This window comes from Schistocerca nitens, chromosome 10 (assembly GCF_023898315.1).
Source record: "Schistocerca nitens isolate TAMUIC-IGC-003100 chromosome 10, iqSchNite1.1, whole genome shotgun sequence".
NCBI classification, from domain to species: Eukaryota; Metazoa; Arthropoda; class Insecta; order Orthoptera; family Acrididae; genus Schistocerca; species Schistocerca nitens.
The window spans coordinates 214,310,278-214,334,680 of record NC_064623.1 but is presented as its reverse complement, the minus strand read 5'-3'; the positions used below and the strand labels follow the sequence as shown (position 1 = coordinate 214,334,680).

Below are 24,403 nucleotides of genomic sequence, written 5' to 3'. Positions count from 1 at the left end.
TTCACGATCTGAAGAACTACCACCCCATTAGCTTACTTTCTGTTATATATAAAGTGTTCACTAAAGTCCTGATATGTCGCATTAAAATGGTAGTGGAGACTGCACAGCCCATAGAACAAGCTAGATTCCGGAATTGTACAATTGACCATATAAACACACTGCGTGAGACAATTCTTCGAGCCAATGAGTATGAAATGCCACTACGCATAGCCTTCATTGACTTCGAAAAAGCCTTTGATTCTGTCAGTCACACTGCAGTCATACAAGGACTGGCCGAGCAAGGAGTGGAAACAAAATATATAAACATATTGTGCAATATTTATGACATGTCTGTAGCATATATCAACATAGGAAAAAGGAAATGCGAATTTCCCACTGCCAAAGGAGTAAAGCAGGGCGATCCTTTATCCCCGAAGTTATTTATAGCAGTTCTCCAGATGGCAATGTCCAAAATTATTTGGAACAATAGAGGAATAAGGATAAATGGTAAAAGGCTCACCAGCCTGAGATTTCCTGACACTATGGCGTTCCTAGCTAATAGTAAGATGGCAATGCAGTCTTCTATAAAAGACGTAATAGATCGTTGTCAGGAAGTTGGACTTAAAATAAATCACTCTAAAACCAAGGTTATGTATAATAAGTGGGTAGCTGCAGGACAAGTAACACTGAACGGCAACATCCTAAGCAATGTTGCAGAATACGTTTATTAATTGACACAAAAGGGGATTTGAAACCCGACATTTTTCGTCGAATTAAAGTGGGTTGGAGGGCTTATGGAAGGAATGCAACAGTTTTCAAATCTAACATGCCAGTCAGCTTAAAGAAAGCAGTTTTTGATCAGTGTGTCCTAACGGTTTTAATGTACGGGTGTGAAACTTGGACTTTAGATGAATTTTTCAAAAGGAAACTTAGAACTGCTCAGAGAGCTATGGAAAGGTCATGTTAGGTCTCACTAAGAAAGATCGACAGAAAAATGAAGACATTCGAGCAATAACACGAGTAAAAGATATTGTAGAACGGGTTAAGTCTCTAAAATGGTAGTGGGCAGGACATTTTGCACGAACGAAGGATGGAAGATGGACAAAATCAGTTTTCGTGTGGAGTCCCAGAGGAAAAGGAAGACCACCAGAAAGACCACCTGATCGCTGGGAAAAGGAGCTCAGGAAAGTTGCAGGCCTCAACTGGCAGAAGACAGCAACGGACAGAGGGAAGAGAAGCATGGAAAAACCTCTTAAAATGTATTTAATAACTTAAAGAGGCTACATCTTGTATAGCGTGAATTAGCTGGTGTGTGTGTGTGTGTGTGTGTGTGTGTGTATGCGCGCGCTGTGTGGCCGTGGTCGAAGAGAGCGACCAATTATACATGCTGCTATCGATATATCGCTCCTGTTGAGGTCGGTGGAATCTGAATTCTGACGTTCCAACCGTCAGTTTATCCTCGGCGCGGCGAGAGGTAGCAAAATGGTGAGTTATGGCGAAGCGTTGATCATCTTAACTTGAACCAAACTGTCCGAAGTAGACGGTGCGATTACATGATTTAGATTTTGTGTGTCGTTCCGTACTGCAAGTATTACTCAGACAGTTAAATAGCGACATAGGTGGAATCCATCAGTTTAGTTATCAGTATTGAGTATAACTGCGAGTAGTGTGAAGTAGCAGGAATGTCGTATGAATCATGTCATAACCTTAGCTTATTAACTCCGGGTACGTTTTAGTTGATGTTAGAACGATTATTAGTGTTTCATATTATATGTTTGTAGGTTATCGTCGCTATTAGAAATATTATCTTCGCAGCTGTAACAGAAAGTACGCGGAACTTCGCCAAAGCACTGTTTAAGTAAAATGTTAACAATGTGAATTTTTTAGTATGAAGTAATATGTAAACTGAGTACTGTAGGTTAAATTCAAAGCTTAATTTCTTGTGCTGCTCACATAATAGAATAAAGTGTACAGCCTTGTAACACAACAAAAAATATACGTAATGTGACAGATTCGTTTACTCCTGTGCTGTAAAAGCTAGTCCTATTGGGGAAAGTGTGAGTACGCTAATCCAAGTTTTATGTCAGATTTGGAAACTGCTCGATTTCTCCAGCTACAGCATGTTTATAACATATGAAGACATGCAGATCGAAAAGGTTGACAGTGTTAAATTTCTGGGACTACAACTCGATAATAAATTCAGTTGGGAAGGGCATACCACATTTTTTCATTCTATTATTTCATTCTGTGCTAACTTATCAAACGTAGCAAAAGTTTTTCACATGTAAAAGCGTGTAATAAAAATCATTTGTGGTATCAATTCAAGAACATCATGTAGGAACCTGTTCAAGGAACTTCGTATTCTAACCACTGCTTCCTAGTATATTTATTCCTTAATGAAATTTGTTACAAGTATTTCCAACCAATAGCTTAATACATATCAGTACCAGAAATGGGAACAGCAATCTACATAAAGACCTAAAATCACTTACCTTGGTCCAAAAGGGGTCCAATATTCAGGAACATGCATTTTCAATAAACTGCTGGCAAGTCAGCAAGCATTCAAAACTTGGTTTCAGATAAAGCACGGTTTACAGTGTGTTTGAAAGACTATTTGATACAGAAGTGTCTGATTCCACACGTCATCAATATGACGGAAATGGCTATTTTAAGTGTCTATGACGTCACTACATACGCATGGCAACAAACACGAAGATACATATAAATAATACAATATTTCCCACCAAATATACAATCAAACCAATGGGACAACTGCGGGAAGTTGGGGGTAGTAAAAAAAAAAAAAAAACCACCATGATCCCAAAACACAAAATGAAGAACAAAAAGAAAAAAGATACAGCATTCTGCTACACCAACAAACATCTGCAGGAATCGGACACTTCCCTTGAACAATATAGGTCAACTATAGGTGACCATACCAAAACACCAATACCCACAACTAAAAGTACGAAAATTGGAATCAGACATTTCCCTTGACCTACATAGGTCAACCTCAGATGACGATACTAAATCAACACACACAACTATGAAAATAGGAATCGGTCATTCCCGGTGACCTATATAGGTCCTCCACAGCTACTGATGCCAAAAAACCAACACCTACTGCGAAAAATAAAACCACAATCCCAAAAGTCCACAAATCAATCATCCCTACATAAATTAAATCACATTCAATACTTCAGAAATACACAACATCACAGGTAGAAAAAAAAATTAATTACCACCAGCAAATTCCGGCAGTGCAACCTAGATAGACAGCCCACTCCTCCCCACACACACACACACACACACACACACACACACACACACACACACAAAAACCAACTCATAAACACCGTGCCGTAATTACATTCACACACCACAACACCTTTACGTCGAAGCAGACGGGTGGAATCACTCTTCCATTGACCCCTCCTTCTACTCTTTAGATGAATATCGTAACACAGACTGATAGACCAGCTTAGGTAAAAATTCTGCTATATTTCAGTTTTGACAGCACTTGGTTGCAACAACCAAGATCGGGTATTCTGTGTACGATAAATTTATTAAAAGTACGTAACTGTGTTTTATTCTGTCAGTGTACCAATTCTGTAAATATTAGCAGTTACTGTGATATACACATATTTTGACAATCTCCTGACAAATGATGAGGATAATAATTATTATATTCCACTGTATTATGTTATACTTTCTGACATGTTATTTGTCATTCGCGATGGCCAGCGGCTATTTCCGAAGAAGTACGTAAATATTTGTTCGCTCCAGTAACTATCGTCTCTGTAATATCACCGGGGTCTAAGACTGGAGTCTGTATCAGGAACACAGACACACAGTTATTCCGTTACCAACTTCCAGGTTACTTGTAATGGTAGTCCGATAACTGCCAGAGAGCGAGAACTGTGAGCCAATAACGATAACTGCCAGAGAAAAATACCGATCTCTGACAGTTATTTCCATAGTCGCCCGAATTCCTTATGGTACCTCTCTTTATACAACCCCTCCAAGCTAAATTGACATATGACGCGGTGGCTTAAGGGAACGACCGTACTTGTTGATGCCTGTACTGCAGCTCCTATCAGCCACCGCTCGGACATTAACCTTATTTAATTGTTTGTGGTAAAAGTAACGAAGGCGCACGATATAGTACACAGTTCTTATCAACAGATAAGTCTCAGTTATTCCCATGGCCTATAGAACGCCTTCCAAATGGTCTACCCTCTCCCTAGTTCCTAGCCAGATCTCCGATGAGTTGACGGGAAAGCGTAGTACGATCTTTGGTCAACAGATGGTGCGAGGCACTGTTGACATTAGACAGTTATTGAAATAACTGCCTGTATCAGAGGAACAGTTATCGCAGTAACGGTTACTTTTCAGTAACCGGTTATTTCTATCAGTTATGTTATTTTTTGCCACCTTTAGCATGTAACTTGACGTTACAGTATTCAGACTGTCTGCGGGATAAGAACATTATTGATCAGATAAATTTATTTCCCTCAGCAGTGAGAGTTTATATTCGTTTAACGTTAAGCAGAAGGAGTTTGTTATTTTCTGAGTTTGAAATTATGAATTTGGGCGGGGCATACTGCCAGCACTCCCTATAGAGGAAAGCCTGCGCGCCCGCTCAGTGACGTCACGCACGTAGTCTGGTGTCGGTGCTCGCAGTCCGTTTGGCCACAGCAGTAGACTGTTACGGGAACCGCACGAGGAAAATTCGTAAATAAATCTGACATACCTCTCTCATGAATTACAAGATTTCCTTTCTTAAATGACCCAGTTCTTTTGTCTGTAACTTATTTCTGCATACCGTTTAGCCCCGACGTAAAAAGTGGCTGTAATAACTTTCACTATCTGAGGCATCAAAACTCCCAAATGAATGGACCCATTTCATTGTAGTCTATTTTAAAGTTGCTTTAATGGGGATTGTCACGACTTGTTTGATGGCAGTCTGGTTAGCCATTCAAAGATTGTCAGCTACACAAAGTGCAAGTGTTTGCCACCAGTGTGCTCTTTTCCAATACCATTCCTAAACTGTAAGTGCTGTAGTATAAATTGTAAATCTCGAAAAGGCCAATCTAAACGTCTGTAACGGTATACATTTATCTTTTATGGCTGACCACCATTCACCATTCTTCCGTTTTGCAGTTCCTGTGTAAGACGATTTTTAAAGACAAAAATTTTGATCGAAAGCCACCCGCGGAAGATTTTCGTATGCTCTCGCGGACTTTCTATTAGGGTTTTTGTTTTGTTTTTTAAGTTAAATATTGCACCACTTTGACGCAGGTCTAATAATGTGGACGGCATTTTGCAAAGTAGCACACTGGCAGCTAACATTTTACGGACACTGTTATTGCCGCTGTTTATTCCTTATGTAGCAAAATCCATTTCAAAACCTGATTGGATGATATACCTGTGAAATAAAAAAAGAAACACGAAAATTGGGCAAATAGTATTCGAATTATAACACCCCCTATAGAGAGGCACTGGTAATACTCAACTGTATGAGTCGTTTCAAAAACTAACACTGCCCTGAAAGACATGTCCTACATATGTTTTAGTCCACCATTTCAGCAACCTTGTATTCGTGCTTTTTTTAAATTTAAAGAAATTTCTCCTGCTAATATTTTTAAGTGAAATGCAGTTCTAATGAATGATATGATATCTCTTCTCAGTTTGTGCACCTTTCCCTAAGAAATTTTCTTTCCATTAAGAAAATCTCACTGACCTAAGGTGAGTATGTAATGGTATTGCCATAAAGTTTTGGTATGCCAATACAAATTTCAATGAATTCTCTTTTCTCAGTAAGTTAACTAAATTTCCATTATGTATTGAAATTACATGAGGTCTCAAAATACAGATTACCATGTTAGAATTTTGCTGCTCTAAACTGAATACCTTTGAAGAAAGAATGTTTCTGTACTAAGAAGTATATACTTTGAAACAAACTGTTTGCATGAATTGCACATAAATTAATTTCGACTACGAAGTAAACTTTCATTTCGTCTGTTGAGAAGTTTTATGACGTGATGTGACCTGTGATGAAATAATTGTGAAAAATGAACACTTACCTTCATTTGGCATCACATTTGGGCTGCACTCACCAGTGGCTTAGATACTTCATCCTTCCATAAGTTTGGGGAAAGGGTTGGGGGTGGTGGTTCAGCTCTATTTAGTTGCAATACTTTAACAGATTATCATTCCAAAATATATATACTGGTAATTGTTTAGAAGTGGAAAACAAGTTTCATCTACTGACCATGCTGATATGAATGAATGCAAATGAAGTAAAAAAATTGTGTATGAATGAATTTATTTATTTCTTTTATTCATCTTCCATACACTCTTGTCAATAATCACTAACGCATGGAATGAGAAAAATTTTAGATTATAGTGGTTCACAATAAAAAATTGTAGATGTACAGCATGAATACTATGTAGGGACAAAATAATTAAGACTTATGGACACCAAGGCCAAACATTAACAATAACCACATTCTTGAGACTTAAGTTTCATAATTTTAGGAATAATAATAAATTTAGAACAACATTAATTATTAAATTGCTATTTTATAATCTCCAGGGTAGTAATGGAAGGTCTTTAAGTGGAACACTAAAAGAATGCAAATAAAACACTGCACCATAAAGTTTTGTGTAGGAAGAATGCATATGAAAGCACTGTAGTAGAAAAATGGCGATGCATATAGACATTATATTACGTCACCCTGTAAATTGCAAGTAATTACCAACTGTAAATGTATGTTATGTGGCAAAAATGTCAAGTGATGTTGGAATATGATCTGGTTACATTAATTAGATTAGGTGAGTGAAAAGCAATTGTGACAGGCTTAAGCTTTTAAATATTCTTTTATAAACAAATATATTCAAAAAGCCAACAGAAGGGCATACCTGAGAGTCCACCTCAGATATTTTCCTCCTCAGCAAAGATGAGCTAACAAGAAGGCACTTTATGCCACAGAGCAAGCATCTATTTAAAGAGCTCAGTAATTAGTCAGTAGTGCTTGTAACAGAAGTGAGAGCTGTTCCACAATTACATTACTATTAGATGAGGAGACCTGCCAATCATTATACACAAAGGCCATGAAAGTACTGCAAAGCCCTCCCCTACCAGCTTCTCCATTTGTAATGGTAGTAAAATATATACAAACATGATCTACATAAGAAAATGTTGAGAGAACAACAGTTATAACAGCTGCAGAGAAAGTAGTAAACTCAGAAAAAGAGAGGCAATTGTCACAGCATGCACATCTGCACTCATAACAGTGACAGTAGTAGAAGACAGAGGAACACCACAAACACTACGTGAAATCGAAGTTTGTCTACCTAAAGAATGCATAAATACTATAGTAGCTTTTTCAACAGTAACAATTAATGAATCATTACAAATTGGCAGATTTCTCACACGTATCACAAGCTAAAGTAATAACTTCAGTATACAAAGAAAAGTGTTGCAGAAAATGTAGAGAACTGTAGAGCAATTTTGCTCTTGTCTTCCATTTATCACCAAAACAAACTAACCTCGTTTGCAAAAAAAGTGGAGTCTGCTATAGCACATTTTTCTCAAAATAATAAAGGAAGGTGATCAAAATGGCATTGTGTTGTCTTTGTCAAAGGCATGTGCCATGTTGGGCCACATAACTTTATTACACATTGATGATCTGCTGAAACGTTTGAGTTCAGCTACTTATGCAATAAGGGTCATTGCAAATTTTGGTGATAAACATCTTAGTAAATTAGCTTACTACGCCTATTTTCACTCATTGCTTTCATGTGGCATCATATTTTGGGGTAATTCATCACTGAGGAATAAAGAATTTATTGCACAAAAGTGTGTAATCAGAATAATAGCTGGAGTCCACCCAAGATCATCCTGCAGACATTTATTTAAGGATCTAGGGATATTCACAGTAGCTTCTCAGTATATATACTCTTATGAAATTTGTTATTAACAACCAAACCCAATTCAAAAGTAATAGCAGTGTGCATAACTACAATACTAGGAGAAAGGATGATCTTCACTATTCAAGATTAAATCTAACTTTGGCACAGAAAGGGGTGAATTATACTGGCACTAAAGTCTTTGGTCACTTACCAAATAGTATCAAAAGTCTGACAGACAACCAACAAGTATTTAAGAAGAAATTAAAAGAATTTCTGAATGACAACTCCTTCTATTCCATATAGGAATTTTTAGATATAAATTAAGGAAAAAAAAGGAAAAATATTAAAAAAATAAAAATAAAAAAAAAAAAAATAAAGAAAAACAAAAACACAAAAAAATAAAGTTGTTATATTAACTTAAGTATGTTGTTAAATTAACCTAATTTTGTCATGTATTGGAAAATTAGACTCGTTCCACATCATTACGAAATATCGTATTCATGATCCATGGAACTAGTATTAATCTAATCTACACAAATTAGAAATACTATGCATAAGGCATGCAGCAAAGAAGGGGTTTCAGTCATACTCGGAAAAGCAAGCAGATTGATTTTTAGGTTTCACATACTATAAAAAGATTACTATTGGTCCTCTCTGCCTGCCACACCCCCTCCCCTCCCTCCTGTATGTATCATTCACCACCCAACTTCAACTGAGAAAGAATTAGTGTAAGATTCTTTATATTAAAGATTAATTTCTTTGATAAAAATTTCAAGTTAGGCTATTAGTGTTAATAGCAGTTAGCAGCTGTATATTAAAATATTTATACAAACTCTCAGCCATAAGTTGCAATTTGGTAAGTTTGACTAGTTTCAGATTAACCTGATTAGTTCAGCTTAAGAGGCATTTGTTGATATGGCAATATTACTGATGACAGGTTTTGTATTAATGATTTAAAAAGAATCTAAGATAAAGATTTCAAAATTATGTTGTAAGAGTTTGCAGTTTTCGCTGAGTGTTTTTTGAAATTTTTTTTCCATTAACCTTTTTACAGTAGTTGTTTAAAAATATATTGACACCAACCCAAACAACACTTTTCATTATTGCCTGGGATGAATGTCCATTGCAGCATACCCCATCAAATAATAAAAAGTAATTTTCGTGAAGAGTAGCAAGTGCTACTGCACAGGCAATAGCACGTTGATTCGTACAGACAAGAAAATCTCTTTCATGTTCTTTGAGAAGTTTGCTGATGACAATATAAGTGTAGACAATCATATTTAAAATAGTGTCTGATGGGTATTTTAGTCCTCCATGATCAAGTCTCTGTATCAAACTAAAATGTTCGTTTATTGGCAACTCCTTTTCAATCACAATTTCATTAAGGCAACTCTCACATTTCAGCTTCTTAATCACTGCATGAGCACAGTAGCCTGCAATGAAAGTTAAAGACGTTGCAATATCTTTGACTGAAAGAACATAGTCTACAGTTACACTGACTTCTATGTCTAATGTGTCTGTTTCTTCAACTTCAGAAAACATACAATTTTTTATGGCCCCTACTGTGATATTGCCATAGGAAGGAGAACATAAAACTAAAGGCATTACACTTTGAATTTGAAGCTTCTTTTCTGCTTCATAGACTTGTCACTGAAACATTGTATTGGGAACCTGCAAGCTGTCTATACTTTCCAAAACGCCGCTCAAGCACATCTGTTTGTAGCTTGGCTGTCGGTAAATAGCTCATACCTAGCTCTTCAGTACAGTATCGAGCAATCTCTACAACAGCATATGTTGTATGCTGAATAGCAAAAAATGTTTCTTTTGTGAGAAACCCACTCGACAAACCCTTTGCTTTCCACACATCGAGCCAGTCTAGAAAATCTAGCAAAAATTGCATAGAAATGCTATCAGTTGTCAACGGATCCATATAAGGATTCTGTTTGTGTTTCCCTTTAAACACTGATTTCACATTCATGACATCAAACCATTTTGTTATTATTCGAATGTATTCTGCTGTTGATGGTGCATGTCTCAAATCAAATTTATCACTAGCTACCTCAAGGCCCTCTGACACATGTCGATTGAATATCTGCAGCACTAGTTTCATGCTCTGTTTTTCTAACGATGTAGGGCAAAGTGATTTGAGAGACAATGTGTGACAATATTTTACTAAAGAACTGGAATCTATGTCATAAATCTGTTACAGTGTTTTAAAAGAAGCTACAGAAAACTTATTTTCTTCCACTTCTTTTCTAACTGGAAACTGAGGATAAAACATATCTTTACCATCATTTTTTTGGTTCAGCCACACATTTCTTATGCATTTAACAATGTGTATGGCATCAATTAAAAAGTGGGCGATTAGGATCAGATGGATGTTTAAAAACTATATTAACAGCTTTATCCAGAGAAAACATGGACATGGTTTTGCTATTGATTTTGTTGTTGTCAGTTACCACACAAGAAACCCTATAGCCTATTAGTTCAAGGCCATTTATTATGGCCAGTAGCACATCGTATAATGCATTAGATGAAATGGTTTTCACCGGTAAAATGTGAACAACATCCCTGTACAAAGACTTGACACTCTGCAACATAAATACAAATGCTGAATTTGCAGCACATTCCGAGTTATATGACATGCCCAAAACACTACCTCCTTGATATTCCAAATAAGAATTTAGATGAATTTCATCTACACTCAAAACAACATTGACATCATCGCTGTTCCAGTATTAAAATTTGTGTCTTGCATAGGACAGGAAATTACTTCCCCCAAGCCTTTCGTGAGATGGATTCACATTAAATTTGCTGCAGATCCTACGCAGAGTGCTTGGATGTGGCATTTTCATTAATGAGCTGCTACGTAAAAAATTGTAAGCATGAGATGAAATTGAAAATAGCAAACAACACAGTATCATAAATGTAGAACTAAACCTATGATTAAATTTCTTTACATTTATGAGACTAACTTGTTCATATATAAAGTCTACCATCTCCTTTTCACTCTCCTGTAAACTGTCTTTCAGCACTCCTAGACTGTCTTTCACTATCTCTACAATACTATCTATAGAAGTTTCTGAGTGCCCACAATCTGTGTCTGAAAACTCCTGCAGTACACTGACAATTTCATGGATATTGGTTGCAATTACAGGAAAAGATCTTTTTCCTAATGTCTTAATTTGTACATCTTTCTTAAACAATGAAACATTTAAATTACTATCTATAACGACAGAATGTGTGATTAATGGTGCTGGATTTCTTATTATCTTTAAAAAACAAACAAAATCACTGTTTTTCGATCACACTCCACTCGTTGGGCAAATCCACTTCCTTCGTACGCAACATCAACTCTTCTAAAGAACTGAAGCTGAAAGTGTTTTCATAGTCTTTCTCTGATGCTAAACTATATTGTAACGCTGCAGCTAACTGCTCATTTTCAAGCCTTTGCTTTTTCTCCTCTGGCCCTTCACGTCTGCTTTCTTCCTTTGAAAGGTAGGAAGGACAGTTTGGGAGTAGTGATGGAACTGCATCTGGTCTCAAACGTGGTTTGAGAAGGGGGGCTCTTAATAACTGACCAGTCCTTTCACCCACAATTTGAGTTTCCCAAATAACATCGTCCTTGTGGAAATGAACATGACATACCTGTAATTAAAAATGAATAAAAAATGAAAAAGGTGCTTACAACTGAATGTGAAGACAATATTAATAGTGTGAAAACAATTTATGAATATAAAGTTAGTTTCTAGTTCTAAAATACAAATAGACTCCCAACTAAAATGCAGAAGAATACTCAAGTGATAAATGTGGCCATGGCATAGTAACTCTATAAAACAGTAACACTACAATAACACACATGCAGTTACATGTCATGGCAACAAGCTCTTGAAGAGATGGTGAAATGAAGAAAGTACTTGCCCCATCAATAATTACAAACATTGACTAATGTTTGTAGCATAATTCAATAACAGTGATAATTTTTTTTATAATTTAGCCTTGAAGCTCATATATTGACAAGAGGGGTGGGATTTTTGCTTAATGTCTTGCTCTATCCCCCCCACCCCACACACACACACACACACACACACACACACACACACACACACACACACACACACACACACACACACACACACACACACCTTGGACACAAGAAAGTATGATGACACCAAACTCTCACAGGTGTAATCCATAGAAGCAACTGTGACAGAGTAACAGAATAATACAAAGTAATTGTCACACTGTGTAACCTTTGAGGTGAAAAGATAAAATATTGTAGATGTGAATCTCTGCACATTGATGGTTTGAACTGTGAAACAAGACAAATGTGTGAAGCACATAGTCAGAGCTTTATGCTACTGCTTTGAAGTGATCTACATTCTTTACTGTTTCTTTGTAACATGAATATGATCGGAAAAATTTTGTGGGTGCATTTAGCTAATGATCAACTGTCACTGCCATTTATTAAATAACTCTGGAGGTTAATTTAAACTATCTGGTATGATAGAAGTAGAGAGTTCTGAAATATTTAGCAAGGCATGAGATGTATATTGAAGAGATCAGATGCCATAGGAGGGGGAGCATTTATTACAGTCAACAAAGATACTGCATCTGTTGAGACTGGAATTGAGTGTTAACTTACCTTGACATGACTAACTGGCATGGTGACAGAGACTCCAAATGTTTTGTACTGGGGTTCCCTACAAAAGAACTTTAAAGTGCTAAAGTCCTGTGTGTTTAGGTTGAGAGAGCATGGAGGCCAGACAATTGGCCCGTCTCTACATATCCATCTGTCACCAAATCTGGACAAAGAATTGCCATCACCCATTGCAGTGTCCTGGTTGCAAGTATCAGGCTTAAATGCCCCATGTTTCCTAAGACAATGATCAGTGGCTTTTATATTGTTTTACATACGTGACTGACATGTTCCTGCCAATAGAGTTTTGAGTCAATGTAAATACCGAAGAGTTTTACTGACTTATTGCCTACTTCATTTGCTATTCCCATTAAAATTTGTTGGGTTGTATCAGGATTGCACAGGAGCTTATTGGCTCCAAACCAGTCCAGGCCCTTATCAAGTGTTTCTTTTGTTACACTATTTAGATCTGAAATGTTCTGATGTGTGGTAAGTAGTGTTGTATCATCAGCATAACATATGACAGGGGAGGCTATGTTATTAGGTAAATCATTGATAGCTACAATGAAGAAGAAGAATGTGGTACACATGTGCTGATTTCCATTATGGAAGAATTTACATTTCTGACTGAGATAAATTGTTTTCTGTTACTTAAATAAGAACTTATCACAGCTAAGGTGCTCCTTCTCACCCCACAAAACTCTAGTTTCCTCAGTAGTATGTCAACAGGAATGCAATTGAAAGCTTTGCCCGGGTCACATAATACCAGTGATACCATGTTATTTATTTTCAAAAGCTGTTAAGGTTTGGTCTGTGATTTCCAAGATGACCCGTGTTGTTTCTCCCCTTGCAAAACCAAATTGATTGTTTGATTGTTACCTAGGATATTCTGTTTTTCAAAAAAGCTACTTATTTGTGTGTGTATCAGTGCCTCAAATTTCTTTGAGAATATTGGAACAATGAAGACTGGTCTGTAACTTTGGGGAAGATGATTGCCCCCTTTTTTAGAAACTGGGACAACTTTTGATCAGATGCATCTGGTGCATCTGGTAAAACTCCAAATTTCACATATTTATTAAAAATAAAAGCTAATGGGAAGTATAAAAATTTCCACTACCAGTCACAATAAAAGGTTATTTATTTGTCACACGACCGGTTTCGAGCTTATGCCCATCCTCAGGTGTTTAAACACTCATGTACATGTTTATATTGCAGGAGATCAATAAAGATGAAGCATCATTATTATAGTTACACTGTGGTGACAGTTTTTCCACTTAGTTGCACACTTCTTATCATTTTCACATCCATATTTCAGTTTTATATAGTTTAGCTGCATATGTCACTATTACAACGTGCACTCATGAAATACACTGTGATTACATACAAACATGAAAATGATAATAAGTGTGCAACTAAGTGGAAAACCTGTCACCATAGCATAACTATAATAATGATGCTTCATCTTTATTGATCTCTAGCAATATAAACATGTACATGAATGTATAATCACCTGAGGATGGGCACATGCCCAAAACCAGTCGTGACAAATAAATAATCTTTTATTGTGACTGGTAGCGGAAATTTTTCTACGCCCTGTAAAGGAACAGTCATGTAATTCAACAGCATCCACTATGGTAAAATTGAGTGTATTGCCTTTTTAATGATGTTATTCGATAACCAATAACAGTCATACTTTTAGAACCTGGAAATTTGTATACTGCTTTTATAACATCACCAGATGTGACAGCTCTCCATTGAAACACCAGGTTAACAGGCAGTGGTGTTCCAACAAGACCCATTGCAGATGAATTTGTTGCTGTAATACTGTTACTTATTTCTTTAACTGAGTTTAAAAAGTACTGATTTAATTCCTTGGGTTCAAGCAGGACTGTTTCTGTGCATTTTAGTGTATTCCCTTGTTTTATTATTTGCCATGCTGCCTTGATTTATTGGGAGCTCTTACTGTATAGTTTTCCACTGCTTGCTTTTTTGCCAGAAGACTCACGAATGTTCACGCTCTGTTCTGCTGCTGGGGTAGAGGCTTGCTTATCTGGTACAGCATATGCATGTTTCCTGTGATTTCTTCTAGTTCTTCTGTAAACCAGTTCAGTCTTTTCTTTTTCATTTCACTTGGATATCAAATATTTTTACTGCTGAGCAAGAATATCATAAATCTGTGTACTTTTTAAAGAAGTTATTGAATGCAATTTCAGGTTCCCTTTTCCCAGATTGACAGTTATATATGAAGTTCCAATCTGCACTTCCTAATCTATCAATAAACATACTTATGTACTCTTCCTTTTGCCCTCGCACCATTACTACTTTAGATTCTTCAATTTTAACTGGTTGGCTCTTACAGAGTGTAAGGAGTAGTGGCTCATGATTTGCAAGTCCACTTCTTACAAGTCTGACTGTAAAATCTTCCCTATGGAAATTCACAACAATATTGCCTATGCAGGCATTCATTTGGCACGGTTATTTGTACGATAGAGATCCAATGATCTTAGCATATTCAAGAATGTCCTAGTGACTTGCCTTTATGTGTTTGCCATTTCTATGTTGAAATCACCACAGATAGCAATTCTTGTCTTGCTCTTTAATATCTTTTTGACTATTAATTCACATTTTTCAATAAACAAATTGACATCACCATGTGGCGACCTTTACTGTATAGCCTAACTTGACTCAAATGGCTCTGAGCACTATGGGACTTAACCTCTGAGGTCATCAGTCCCCTAGAACGTAGAACTACTTAAACCTAATTAACCTACGGACATCACACACATCCATGCCCGAGGTAGAATTCGAACCTGCGACCGTAGCGGTCGCGCAGTTCCAGACTGTAGCATCTAGAACCAATCGGCCACTTCTTCCGGCTATAGACTAACTACCATTATATTTTCATTCAATAGTTTTACACAACTAAACTCCCCATCTAGTTCTGAGGAGTATGTAGATACATCAATTCTGAAAATTTCCAAAGTTTGGAAGGTAGGAGATGAGATACTGTCAGAAGTAAAGCTGTGAGGACGGGGCGTGAGTCGTGCTTGGGTAACTCAGTGGTAGAACACTTGATCGCGAAAGGCAAAGGTCCCGATTTTGAGTCTCGGTCCAGCACACAGTTTTAATCTGCCAGGAAGTTTCATATCAGCGCACACTCTGCTGCAGAGTGAAAATCTCATTCTGGATATTTAATTGTTCTTGGGTTAACCAGAGCTCAGATACACGTATAATATCTACATGCTCAGTGTTGCATAAATGTTCTAATTCTAAAATCTTATTTCTAATACAACATATGTTAACTTGTAAAAAAGTAAGTAGTTTGTTTCTGTACTGCTCTGAGAGGAATTTGACTCTATATTTGAAGTTGTAGGTTCAGTTAATGTCTGTAATCTTCATGCACTGTGATTGTCTGTTTTATGATAGTCACATAGCTGTTCATCCACTTGTTGACTCACTTTGTTAACTGTGAAACCACCACTGATCCCACCAAAAATCCTGATCACTTGGTAGTGGTTTCTTTCTTTGGGTTGACTGCTGTGTTCTACCTGTTGGTATTTTCACTGCTTGAGCTTGAGTTGCTATTCTTCTTTCTGCAAATAGGTCTGTCTTCTTATACAGTGTCTTCTTTGCTGCCTTGTCATGTGCTGCTTCTTCTGACTTTTGCACTGATCTCTTGGGTACATTTATTTCTTGAGTGATTGTGCTGTCCACAGATACAGTATTCACTTTTAAGAATTCTGTTGTTATTTGTGCAGGAGTTGTCAGTAACCATTCTCACTGATTCTTTATCTGAGACTGCAGTATCCTTCCATTTAAGTTCTATTGCTGTTTTGTACACTTCCCTGTTTGTTTCCACTGATGCATGAATCCTTGTGGCCTTTAGTTCTTTACCAGTTGAATTTAGGTGCTGCCCATGTGCTGTATATTTATTAATGAAACAAGTGTTCAAGTGTTGTGGAAGCCTTCACTATTTTTTTAGTTTTCTGTTTGTGGATTGAATTTGTTGGTTTACACAAGACCATTCAGGCAGGTCATGCCTGTGTAGTATTCCAACTACAATCACATTTGTATTTTGTAATGCTGACAAGGGTTTTTGTAGTGAATGAATTGCCAAGTTGGCTTCATTCTTTGCTATGTCTTTGGCCCCTGCCCAAATAGCTGCAAAATCTTCATCTGTCAGTAATATTACACTAGTGGGGGCACCTCCTATCACCTTCCCTCAATGTCATATTTATTTGAAGCTAAATTTAAAGTTTTTCTTGCACAGTCTCTGCCGTGGCTATCAGAGGCAACAAATATTTTGGGTCTCCTACACACTGACTGACTTTCAAGAGCACTAGTTTGCATTTTCATTGCTGCACCCTTAGATTGCTCTCCTTTTAAAACTACGTTCTGTGTTGTGGTATGCATGCTGTGTTGTGAATTGTGCTTTGTCGGACACCTCGAATCTGTAGTTTTTACGTATTTTTTTTCTTGGCTGATTCTCGCTTCTGTCAGTTTTCTGCACGCAATTATCGAGTTCGAATAAAACAAATTTCCTTGAGACAGAAAAACTTCTGTCCACAAATCAGCATTGATTTAGGAAGCACCACTTGTGCAAAATTTAGCTTTTTCTTGTGAAGCATGGATAAAAGGCACAGGCACATTCTGTATGCCTAGATTTCTGGAAAGCTTTGACACAGTACCCCATTGCAGGCTGTTGACGAAGGTGCGAGCAAAGAGAATAGGTTCTCAGATACGCAAATGGCTTGAAGACTTAGTAACAGAACACAGCATGTTGTCCTGGATAGTGAGTGTTCATCAGAGAAGAGGGTATTGTCAAGAGTGCACCAGGGTTACTGTGCCAGTACTTATCTATTAAAGCAACCTGGTGGATAGAGGCCAGCAGTCTGAGACTGCTTGCCGATGATGCTGCAGTGTACATGAAAGTATAGGATGACTTAGAACTCCCAGTTAGGTAAGTAAGTTAGATAAAAATGCTTCGCGAATTCAAGTGGGAATCCCTGGAGGGAAGACTACATTCTTTTTACAAAAACACTATTGAGAAAATTTAGAGAACCAGCATTTGAGGCTGGCTGCAGAATGATTCTACTGCCACCAATGTACATTTCATGTATAGACTGCGAAGAGAAGAAATTAGGGCTTGTACAGAGTCATTTTTCTCTCACTCCCTTTGTGTGTGGAACAGGAAGAAAAAATTACTAGCAGTAATACCAAGTACTATTGACTATGCACTATGTCAGCTTGTGAAATACGTACTGTATGTAGATGTAGATAACTACTATACTGCTGCAAGTTATCAGTAATTCATGTTTTGTAGATAACATAAAATAGAAACTTCTGGATGTGTAGTGTGCCAAGGTTCAGGGTAGCAGAAAGAACCATGTGTTATAGCCTAATGTTGTGTGTGTGTGTGTGTGAGAGAGACAGAGAGAGACAGACAGACAGACAGACAGACAGACAGACAGACAGACAGACAGACAGACAGACAGACAGAGAGAGAGAGAGAGAGAGAGAGAGAGAGAGAGAGAGAGAGAGAGAGACAGACAGAGACTCCAAAATGCCTTATATGAGATAAATTATGAAGGCAAAGAATTGGCGTTCTGCCACAGAGTGATAGGTAAACAGGAAAATAATTCAGCTGGCAAAGCAATCAGAGTTGTGCGCAGGGGTCAGGGATTTTCTCTGCCTCGTGATGACTGGGTGTTGTGTGATGTCCTTAGGTTAGTTAGGTTTAAGTAGTTCTAAGTTCTAGGGGACTGATGACCATAGATCTTAAGTCCCATAGTGCTCAGAGCCATTTAGTTGTGCACAGACGAGTCTCTGTAATGTGAGGTGCCATCTGGCAGCAAGCAGTCATTTTTCTGTTCAGTAAAAGGAATATGTGGTAGTTGGAAAAAGGGTAGTTGCAAGTAGGAAACAAGAAGCTGCTGACAATCAACAGCATAGTGAACCGGTTACTAAACACACTATTGGAAAGAAGTTACTCCTGTCAGGTTGACAATAGGACATAGCCCATTGATGAATAGTTTCCTTCCTCCAGTAAGGTAAACTTACATGGAGATATCCTCTCTGTTTCAACTAATAATAGGATAAGTGTTTCATGTGAAAATGTTAAGGCAGTACTCAGTATAAATGGTGGTCTTATGGTTCAATTATACAGACCAAAAGGTTGACTGACAGATGTAGCCGAAAACTGTAGAGATGACTTTGGCTTGCAAATGTCTGTTCCCCAATCATACTGTCATCATTGAAGGATACTTCAATAATCTAACAACCAATTGGGATAATCAAAGTTTTGTAAGTTTGGGACATAAAAAGATATAGTGCAAAACATTACAAAATACCTTTTGTTGAAACTACATAGACCAAATGGTTTGAAAGTTGAATCACATTTAGAAAAACAGCATGCAGAACACACAAATTCACAGCACATAATAGTTGAAAGAACACGAATATGTTAACATACATACAGATTCCCAGTTTCACAATACATCATTGAAAGAAGATAATAGTGTGTACTTTGAAGTTCACAAGAAAGATACCTGACATCACTGAGCTCCCCTTCAACTTCGAATGAGTTCCCAAATGCAGTCAGTCAGTCAGTTGCTTTTATCAGTCAATCAGTGAGTGACATTGTTCTCACTTGCAGTATATTTCAAACTTACACTGTTGGCTCCCCTTGCACAAAGAAAATCTTTACAGCAGTATGCTTGATTCTTTCGAGCCCACGTGTCTAATGCGTAACAGGTGACTGGGAACGGTAATTCCCAGCTCTGGGTTGACAGGTAGCATTCCACATACCACCTGGTACAGGCCAGGGAGGGGCAATTGCCTGAACTGCTACCTTCCCAAATAGCTGGTTCGTCCATCTGTCAGGTTTTTAGGAGGTGTGAACAATCACCGAAGGCAGGTGCACTCCCCTTATGGGGGTGTGGGGTCACAATGAGCCAATCATCATCTTCACAGTCAACGTCTACCAAACGAAATGAGGCTAATGATCCAAAGACCCTTCGTGCTGCACCACGGTTCCTTGTGGTTTCATATTCTCAAGACAGTTTGACCTTTGCTACTGCAAATCCCTTCATTATTCAGGTGGTGTTGGTGCAATTGCTGGCTCTGTAAAATCCTGCTCTCGTTTACAAAATGGCACATTGCTTTTGGACACTACTTTCCAATTCTCAAGCACAACTACTACTTGCAGCTTTGCTCCTCCATGGATATCCTGTTCATGTTGAGACCCATTGAACACTGAATTCTTTCCATGGTGTTATTTACACTAGGGTGCTTAATGGTCTGACCCAGGCAGAAATCCGAATGTACCTTTCGGTCAGGGTGTTGTGGCAGTCCATCAGGTGATGAAAATGGTAGATGCGTCCTTAGTACCCACATGCACTCTTTTTCTCACTTTTGATTCAGCGGTGCTTCTGTCAAAGATCAAAGCAGGCTATGAAGTTATCACAGTCTGACTGTGCATTCTGAACCCTATGTGCTGCTATCAGTATCATTGTTACAACCACACTTGAATATCCTGTTGACTCCCGGCCAGATTTGTAACCTAGGGTAGGGATGCTCATGTCCTTCCAATCAACAAATGTTGGAGTCTTCCTCTGTTAGCCGGAAAGGTTCCAAGAAGTCAAAAGCAAACGAACGTCTCCTTCGCCGACTTGGAGATCTTCTTTCACGGTGTCGCCATGTGACACACTTGCCAGCCGACCACTGTGTCGCAGGTGCACACCACCTACCATTTCTCTTGGCATCTTTGTGGATCTCATGGAAAAGGATCCTCCAGCTTTTGTGACCTGTAGCAGAATCTTTGAAAGCTGGCACTCGGCAGCAAGGTGACTACCCTTCATTTGTTCTCTGCTTCCCATTCCCCATTATGACTCTTCTCCAGTGGAAAATTTGCGCCATTAGATCCGACAAAGAGGCTGCTCTTGAAATTGCAGTGTCCTCTTATTTTCTGCCTCCAATAAACAAATTTGCGTCCTCGCGACTGCTTCGACCTCCAGCACAGCTTTGACCTTCCCCCAAGAACATCATTCCGTCTCATCGGGGAGTCATGCTTCTCATCCAGGACGACATTCATACCCAAGCCATCGCACAGACTGCAAGTTAATGCAGTATGCATGATCCTTCCTCATTTCACCTTTTCTCTTTGCAGCATCTGCGTTCCCCCATCATTTGATGACACCAAGGCGGACTTCCTCCAGCTTATTGGTCAAATTCCTCACCCCTTTTTGCTGCTCAGAGGCTTTAATGTGCACCATCCCCTTCGGGGCTCTTCCAGAATCTGTCCAAGAGGTTCTGTTTTGGCTTACCTCAATCAGCTCAACTGCATCTATCTTAACACTGGAGAACCCATGTTCCTTTCAAACTCCAAGTGCACCTACTCCCATTTGGACCTCTCATTTTGCACTGCCGAGCTTGCCTGTCATCTTGAGTGGTCCGTTGTGTCTGACAAGTACTTGAGCAACTATTTCCCTTGGCTATTTGTTTGCTGACCCACTACCCCACCTATACGTAAACCCAATTGGCAGCTTCCTAAGGCTGACTGGCAACCTTCAACAAAAAACATTTCCCCAGTTGTGATGACCAGGTAGAGTATCTCATGAATGTTTGCACTTCATTTTCAGCATGCCATGTCCCAGTCCCCTGGTCGACTGAGACATGCCACGATACAATTCGTCCTGAGGCGTGCAGTGTTTTTGACAGTCATTCTACAATGGTGAAATGTATTCATTATAAACAGCTGCATGCGCAGTACCATCGCATTCTTTGTGATAGCATAGAAGCCCGCTAGATTTCATTTACTTGTTCTTTTAACAGTTTTACTCCCTCTTCAGTTGCAGGGGGCAACCACCGTTGGCTCTCTGGCTCCATTCTGTGATTTCTGACCTACTATAGAAAACGATGTTGTTGTGGATCTTATTGCTATCTCCAGGGGAGGGGGGTGGGGGTGTCTGCTGTTGACTGCATTTTACTTTCTATCCATCGTAGCAGTATGGCAAAGGACATTCAGTCTTTGGTTTGGAACCTCCACTGTCTCTGCAGTGTCTTTTGTGGACCTTTCTCCAAGAGGTAGTCCTTGTTTGTAGTTCTCTTTCCTTCTGTCTATTGTGCGTAACTTGTAGTTGCTTTTAACTTGTTTTTCGTTTTAGTGTTGTAAGGTTATTACATGAGTGCTAATGACCTCAGTTGTTTTAGTGCCCTAAAGCAGAATGAAACAGTCTCTTTCATCAGCCATCAAATATGTCACGATGACATCTAAATGATGAATTTTCCAGTTTCATTCAACTGCTATTCCCATTAGTAGTCACATACTTTCCATTTTTACCACAGGACTGTAACATTTCCCAGAATTAGTTCCTGGGCTTTGCTCATTACCTGAAGCTACCACTCATATTCTAGCAGTTGTCCTATTTTAATAACATTTGCACATGAAAACCCATTTTGTTTGTATCTTCTGGTTTTGTTAGTTTGTGGTACAAATGTCCACATTTGCTCACCAAGTAGCAGCAGCAGCAGGAGACAGCACACATGAAAGATATGGAACTGCCCATCTTTCGGAGCCAGTGACTGCTCCTAGTAAAGAAAAGAAAGAAAGAGCGTTGAAGAAAAGGACTGACAGGGTTTAGGAAATAGTGATAGTTACAGAAAAGTTGCCCAGAACCCTGGTTCAGATGAGACTTACTGGATGGGATGAGAAAGAAAGGCTGACTGTTGGTGGTTACATGGGGTGAGATTTAAAATCTGAGAATGTAAAGATAGGGTAATAAGCAAAAAATTAATGAGTACTGAGATTACTACATTGCTTATTATGTATTGCCCACCATTAAGTTCTCAAATCTCGTACAGCGCAGACACCAACAATAAGTCTTTTCCCTCATCCCATCTAGTAAGTCTAAGTAAGGGTTCTGGATGACTTCTCCATAACTCTCACCACCTTTTTAACTTTGACATTACTTTTCCTTCATCCCTCTTCGTTTCCCTTTGAGCCTCCTGCCAGAGGGAGCTACTGGTATCAAAAGCTTGCGCATTTCTGTATTTTTTGTGTGTTCTCTACTGCAGCTTCTTGGTGAGAATATTTTTATCTACTCATACTCCATTTTATGTAAACATTGATTATTTTTGTTGATATAAGTATCCAAGTTTTGTTTTGTATTGTGTTTCCCAGTACTTCTGATTGCTTCTTGCCATTTGGTTTTATCGCCAGCTGGCACAGCTTCCTGTGCATCTGTGGATCTTTTTCTCTCTGTGTACTCTCCTTCTCAACTACACACACATTCTTCTTTTATTTGTCTTGTAGTCAGTAGCCATTTCGGTGAGTTGACTTGTTGCTCAGAATGTGTTCTGTAGTTTTTGTTTATTGCAGGCATTTGTACTTCGGAGTTATTATCTGTTGTGAAGTAATCACTTTCAGCACTCTCACCCTGTCCTCCATTCTCATTTTGTGTGTCAAAGTGTTTGGAAGTCATGAATGTATCCCAATCTTCACTTTGCTAGTTGTCTGGTGCTTCTCTCGTTTCCATAATTTCTATATTCTTTAATGCTCAATCATTTGTGGTGTTTGTGATCTTCAGATCAACATCTTTTGTAGCACTTCTTTCAGTTTTGCTTGAAAGATATTTTCATCATACACATTATCTCTGGCAATTGTTAATCAGCAGAATTTAACAATTTCTGAATACCCAATCATTACATGAGGTTGTCCTTTTGGTTCCAATTTGTTATGCTGGTTTTTCATTTTTGCCCCTGCACAACATGTGAATAACCACAGATGATCAGTGTTTGGTTCTCGTCCGTGCCATTGTTTACAGGGACTTTCTCCATCATTTGCTATTGTTGGACATAGTGTTCACAAGTAATTTGCTGCTGCTATTGCTTGATCCCAGAAATTTTGTGACATTCCATGCTCCAAAAGCATACAGCACACAGTACTTGGAAGCGTTTGGTTGAACTGTTATATATATTGCATTCCCCCGTTACTCATATACTCACCTGTTTTGTCCAGATGATCCACTCACTGTAGTGGAGACATATCAATTCCTAGGACTGGTTTTCGACACTCGATTGACTTGGCTCCCTCATCTTTGTCAGCTTAAGCAGAAGTGCTGGCAGCACTTCAATGCCCTCTGTTGTCTCAGCAACACCAATTGGGGTGCAGATTGCTGTATGCTGCTGCAGCTCTACAGAGCCCTTGTCCAATCCTGAATTGACTATGGGAGTTTGGTTTATGGTTAGGCAGCACCTTCAGCATTGCATTTGCTTGACCCTGTGGACCACTGTGGGGTTCGATTAGCGACAGGAGCTTTTAGCACGAGTCCGGCGACCAGGGTACTGGTGGGGGCTGGTGTCCCTCCACTGCAGATCAGACATGCACAACTGCTCGCCGGTTACGCAGCACTCATTCATAGTTCCCCTGCACATCCGAATTACCGTGTCCTTTTCCCGCCTGCGGCAGTCCATCTCCCGCATCGGTGGCCCAGATCGGGGCTAATGATTGTGGTTCAAATGCGGTCCCTTCTCTCCGAACTGGAGTCCTTCCGTTTACCACCTCTACTTGCGGTCCATTCACGTACGCCTCCATGGTGTACGCCTCGGCCGCAGCTTCGTCTAGACCTTTTGCATGGTGTTAAGGACTCCGTTAACCCTGTCGTTCTTCACTGTCAGTTCCTCTCGATTCTTGACATGTTCTGGGGCTTTCGCTGAGCCATACTGTTGCCACAAAATGGCCCAAAGTGAGCTGATGGATGTGAGTGCGACTCTCCTGCTTTTAAATCGCACAAATAATAAATTTGTTAGAAAGAACAAGAAGAGGAATTGGGCTTTCTGGATGCATCCATTCTTAGTCAGAATGAATCA

At 38.8% G+C, this 24,403-nt stretch overlaps 1 protein-coding gene and 1 long non-coding RNA gene across 6 annotated transcripts in view; one reads left to right on the top strand and one right to left on the bottom strand.

Annotated features, from left to right (window-relative positions):
- Nucleotides 1-24,403, bottom strand: part of LOC126210404 (speckle-type POZ protein-like) — a 711,709-nt gene that overhangs the window by 215,648 nt on the left and 471,658 nt on the right. The window lies entirely within an intron of this gene.
- The window catches only part of LOC126210418 (uncharacterized), a 313,609-nt gene continuing 290,611 nt past the window's right edge, over nucleotides 1,406-24,403 (top strand). Inside the window, exon 1 of the long non-coding RNA XR_007540669.1 lies at nucleotides 1,406-1,464. This is a non-coding gene — a long non-coding RNA (uncharacterized LOC126210418). The remainder of the gene's footprint in view (nucleotides 1,465-24,403) is intronic.